Here is a 5926-nt window from a genome sequence, read left to right as displayed (position 1 = left end):
TCTCCTCTCCTCTCCTCTCCTCTCCTCTCCTCTCCTCTCCAGCATCAAGTCACACAGAAGCAATAGTTTCCCAGATTTTACATAACTTCCCTCCTGAACGTATTCCTAGAATGAGTCTTTTTTTTTTTTTTTTTTTTGGCAAAGGCTTGTTTTTAAACTTGTGGTTATTTTTTCCCTCAGAAGCGTTGCTTGGACTTCTAAGGCAGGAGAGACAAATGTGATCTCCCTGTCAGCCACAGAATCACAGCATGGTTTGGGTTGGAAGCAAAGCCCACCCAGCCCAACCCCTGCTGTGGGCAGGGACACCCTCCCACCCCCCAAGCTCAGGCTGCCCAGGGCCCCATCCAGCCCAGCCTTGAGCACCCCCAGGGATGGGGCACCACAGGTCTCTGGGCAGCAGTGCCAGTGCCTCACTGCCCTCTCAGTAAAGAATTTTTTCCTAACATCCAACCTCAATCTCCCCTCTTTTAGTTTAAAGCCATTCCCTCTTGTCCCCTCACTACAATCCCCAAAAAAGCAACCATTCTGTTTTGCGTGCAACTTGCCTGAAATAACAGCAGTGCTTAAAATAGTCCCGTTTTCTCTTCCTCTAGCCCAACACTTCAGTTCACTAAAGACAGCAACTGCAACAAGGCAGGGAAGAGCCCTCCCGGAGGGGAGCAGCAATAGGAAATGCCCGTAAAGCCCCACAAAGCCCTCCCAGCTCACAGCGCTGCCTTCGGGGCAGCGGGGCTTAGTTCTTTCCATGGGGCTTCAGGTGGGACTAAAGTGGTGTCTGCTTGGATTTCCTGAGAAACAAAGCCCTCTGGATGGGGCGGGGGGAGTCAAAGGATGAACAAAGCCATGGGTGATACCTCCAGGCAGGCAGCAAATGGTGAAGTCATCAGGTAAAGTCATCAGAAGAGACTTCTAGGAAAACAGGAACGTGCCTTCACACAGTTCATAGGCTTGGATTGGGAGCACGGCCATCGGCATCTCTGTCCAGCTCTTTCTATGGCCCAGTGGCTTAAGCTGAGCTGAAAGTTAAAACAGAATGGTGGGAGGGCAAGCAGAGCTCACTGGGACCGCAGCAGCCGTGGCTGTCCTACATTTGAGTTTCTTTCATTGCAGGAGTTCAGATTACTTCTAACAGCCCTTATAACTCAGGGATATTAAAAGGGAGAACTTATTAGGGTGCAGCTGCGCTCATTTAGTAACTGAGAGTAGTTCCCTGGCTGAAATTGCTGCTGTTACAGCAGAACCAGCTCTCCAGAGCACCGGGTGCAGCAGTGAAGGATGCAGGGTGCGGGATCTTGCTCCACGCTGCACCTCTCCTGGTGCACCACGGCCAGCAGGGTTTGTTCTTCTGGAATGGGCATGGTAGGGATGGGTTGACGGTTGGACTAGATGATCTCAGTGGTCTTTCCAACCTTAATGATGCTATAATGCTGCTCTGAAGGCACAGGGAAGTACAAGCCGCCTGGGTTTCTCCTCCCACCAATTGTATTTCACTTCCCTTTGGCTTAAAGCTCGCCAGATCCTGAACTGCCCTTGCTGGGAAGCATTTCTTCCCTGCTCCTGCAGCATGGCTGCTCAGACCATGACGATGTGGGACCAAACAAGAGGAGGCTGCAGCTTCTGAAGAGGATATAAGAAAAGGCATTATTTGCTGAATGGTTTCTCCTTCTGACAATGGGAACGTGGATAATTTCATCTCGTTGCATCGCGGCAAAGCTGAGATAAGCCCTTGCCTGACAGCAGCATCCAAGCACATGAAATCTCCCCCAGCAATTTCACTCCTTGTAACTTAAATTCTCTGTTAGTTCACCTTAATCCTCTTCCCATGGGGAACATGCTCATAAGTGATCTGCTATGGAGGAAGGAGAACACGTGTTTGTGCGTGGGTGGTGTTGGCATTAATGCCCTCTCCCCCTCAGCCCCAGCAGGGTCCCTGGTGTCCTCAGTGAAGGCCAGGACTCGGCCATCCACGGACCCCAGCCTGGGCTCTGACTTTCAGGGGCAGCCTCCCCTTGCTGCAGGAACACAGGAAAACCTGCCGTGCCTCTTTAAGTTCCTAAGGGAGACGTTTTTCACTCTTTGCAAGGGAAGCTCAAGTTAACACACACCCCCATTCCACGCTGGAGCTGCATCCCGTACAAACACCCACAGCTGTGGGGGAAAGAATGAAGGAACCTTCAGCTGAAATCCAGGTGATGCACGGTGTGGGCCCAGGGGAGCAGGGCTGGCTTTGCTTGGCTGCTTCGTGCATCTCACAGCCCCACCAGCATCACCCATTGTCCCATCCCCCCTGGCAGCACCCAGCACCAGCGACCCCAGTTCAGGCTCTCCCAGCATCCACCACCCAAGTTCCCTCAGATGAGGTTTTATCTTCATTAGAATGTGACAAAGGGAGATGGAACATCTGCCCTCAGCTCTCATCGGGCACTTGAGCCAAATCCCAAAGAAGTTAAACCGCTGTTGCTTAAGACAAACAAACAAAGCACCAAGGTCAGCAGCAAAGATTTTGGCAGAGGAAAGCGTTTATCACGCTGGGGAAGGCATAACAACATCACTTCAAACTCTGTTTGAGAAATATTGATTTCCCTCTTTGCTTCTTATGCGCCGACGATGGGATCCTGCGCTTTCATGGAAGAGAAAACTCAATCACTAAAATTAACACAAACATTCTGTGCACTGTGTTGGGCTGGGGAGACCCCAGCTCCTTCCGCAAGGGAAACTCGGCGCTCATCAAACAAATGAAGAAATTACCTCCGAGGCACCGAGAGCCATTTTAATAGAGGGAAGACATTTCCCATGCGGAGCACAATGCTGGCAGCAGATGAAGACACCAAAGCTGTGGCGATGATTGCGCTTGAGATATAACGTCTTTTAAAGTCGGAGCCTTTAACAGCCATCACTGCACAGCTGCACCATCTCGTGGTGCACCCACGCCCTGCACGGCCAGAGCCTTCCAACCTTCATTTTCCTCTCCATTCCCCAAAGGCTTGGACCAGAGCTGAGTACAAAATCCAGGGGCACCCTCCGCTGGACCCTGCGCTGTCTCATCCCAGTGCCGCCAGGTCACCCCATCTCCCATCCTTTCAGTCGCAACCATCATCATCCCAGATGTTTGCCCCCATTCCTTCAATTATCATTTCAAGACCTACTCAGCACGTCAGACACCAGGACCAGGGAGTGACGATTCATCTACATCTGCCTCAGCTGAATTACTGAGAAGTCTGTAGAGGGCTCAGAGATCAAGGCTCCATTGGGCTAAGTGAGCCTCCCAAAACCTCACTATTCAGAGACATTATTAGAGGGACACTGAGCTAAGACAAGAACCCATCCGAGCTTGGACTCAGCTCTTAAACAGCAAGTGGCTCTGCTCAGCTGGAAATGGGCTCAGCTCTTGACAAAATCCTTCCTCCTCCATCTCATAAACATGTCTGCCCATGAAGGAACAGAATGGCCAAAGAGATCATTGGTATTCAAATCCAGGCTGGATGGGGCCCTGGGCAGCCTGGTCTAGTGGGTGGCAGCCAGACTGAGGCAGGGGGGTGGAACTGGGTGACCTCTCAGGTCCCTTCCAACCCAAGCCATGCTATGATTCAATGATAAAATGCAGCAATTCCGGTGAATGGAGAGCTGCAGGGATCCATTCAGATGAGGGAGATGGGGCCATCCTGCTCCACGTTGCTTTGGTTCCTCCTGCCCTGAATTTCACCAGAATCATAGAATACCCCGAGTTGGAAGGGACCCAAGAGGATCATTGAGAGCAATCCCCTGCTCCGCACAGCACCACCCAAACCCCGTATCTGAGAGCAGTGTCCCAACACTGTGAGCTCCAGCTGCTCAGAGCCATTACTACTGCAGGGCCATGAGCCCTCCCCTCAGCCTGCCCTGCTCTGCGCCCAACAAACCCAGGGCCCTCAGCTGCTCCTCACACCCCTTGCCCTCCAGACCATTCTCCATCTTTGTAGCCCTCCTGTTGACTAACAGCTTCACCTCCTTCTTACATCGTGGCACCCAACCCTGCACCCAGTGCTTGAGGTGAGGCTGCACCATGCAGAGCAGAACGGGACAACCCCTCCCCCTGCCTGGCCAGCAATGCCACCACGGTCACCTTGAGCCAACTCCCCACGTACACCAGTCCCACCAGTTCCCTCCAGTTTGCTCAGGGTACAAACATCGCTTGGCAGCAGATTGGTTGTCACCCGACCAGTAACAGGTCCCTCATGCACTCCCAGTGGGCAATTCCAATATTTCTGTCCGCCGCAAAGAGACAGATGCCACCAGAGCACACCTCCCCCATCCTGGAACACCTCCAGGGATGGAGACCACCAGCTCCCCGGGCAGCCTGCGCCAGTGCATCGCCACACAGAGAAGAAACTGTTCCTAATACCCAACCTGATACCAGTGGCTTCAGTAGCTGCAATCTTTTCTATCCAAATCTCAACAGGTGAACAAGAAAAGAACAGGGACTGAACCAAGCTTACCCGTCAGGGCTTCATCTTGGCCAGAGCCCGTACTTGGGCAGGAAGGGAACGAGGACTTTCTATCCCACGAAGAAAACAGCCTGCTCATTGCCAAGCCAGTAACTCCTGAAACAACCCCCAGACTGCGTGTAGCACCCGCGGGTGCTGTGTAGTTGTGTTTGTAGGGATGAAATACTCGGCCCTCTGCATCGAGAACATTGATCCTTGGCGGCGCCTAGTGGGGAACGCTCTACTAGGCCACCAGCCTTGGCCCTGCTGGCAGCCGGTCCCAGATGATCGCCGAGCCTGATGGCCTCCATTTCTCTGTCCCAGTGTCTCCATGTGATGTCCATCCTGATCAGACATGGCGACAGCACAGCGGGAGATGATTCCGAAACGAAGCGGTGCTGGTCGCGGAGTTAGAGCGGGTCCTCTGTGGTCTCTTGGTCCGGCCGAGCTGACGCAGCCGCCACCTCAAAAATTCACTCTGCTGCCTTTTTAAGTGGTGACCAAACCTTACCAGCTTCAGTTGCTGCGTGGGAAGGGCACGCAATTGCAATGCGGATCTACTTGAACGGAGAACTGATTTCATTCAGTACCTTCAAGCTGTTTGCATGTTTCCAGAAACGCTGCTTCACAGAGTGTTGGGGCAACCCCAGGACAACCTGCTCCTCCGCACGGCTCCCTCCAAATCAGCACCTGGAGAAGGAAGCTTTCCAGGCTTGTTTGCCAACCTGTCCAAACCCATCTATTACCCAACGATCGTTTCTTCTCCGGAAGCTCCAGGTGAACCAGCAGAGGAGGCCGGGGGAACTCTGGGCTCCTGGCAGCACAGGGATGGCAAAGGGCTGCAGTGCTGCGATCCATGCCAGGATCCACTGGGGGATGCAGGGCCTGGAGCTGCACACACCGGGAAGAGCCCAGCACATGCTGCAGCGAATGTCAGAGCAGACGGCTTTCCTCCCAAGCCAGGACACAATAAAAAGGCAAAAGAAGCTTGAAGGCACGTGCACAGAGGTATGTATGTACGTAGACGACAGTGTATTCAGTTTTGCAAGCGGTTTCAATCATCAGGGACGGGACAACAGTCTCTTTCTCAGTTCTATAAAAGAGCAGTTCTGTGAATTTTGAGATACTTGTTTCACTGAGCAATAGGCAGGCGTGTTTATCCTAAGGAGCAGCTCAAGACATTGGTAAAGCTGAAGAAAAAAAAAAAGACACTAACCAAAAAACCCAACCTGTCGCAATGCCAAGGCAATCTGGGTCAATCCAACCAATCAATCACGGGGATAACCAAAAATTCCAGCTCGCGAGTTAGCTCGAGCCAGCTGCTTCTTCCAACAGGCCTGAGGTTTTCTGCCCATAAAGCATTCACGTTCCGTGCCTTTTCCTAGAAAGGAAGGCAGCGATTTTAAGAGCAGCTCTTCGAGTAGCTGCAGCGAGGAGCCCTTCCCAAGTCACCCAGCGCTGAG

This window comes from Numida meleagris, chromosome 2 (genome assembly GCF_002078875.1).
Source record: "Numida meleagris isolate 19003 breed g44 Domestic line chromosome 2, NumMel1.0, whole genome shotgun sequence".
NCBI lineage: Eukaryota > Metazoa > Chordata > Aves > Galliformes > Numididae > Numida > Numida meleagris.
Note: the sequence above shows the minus strand (reverse complement) of the source record.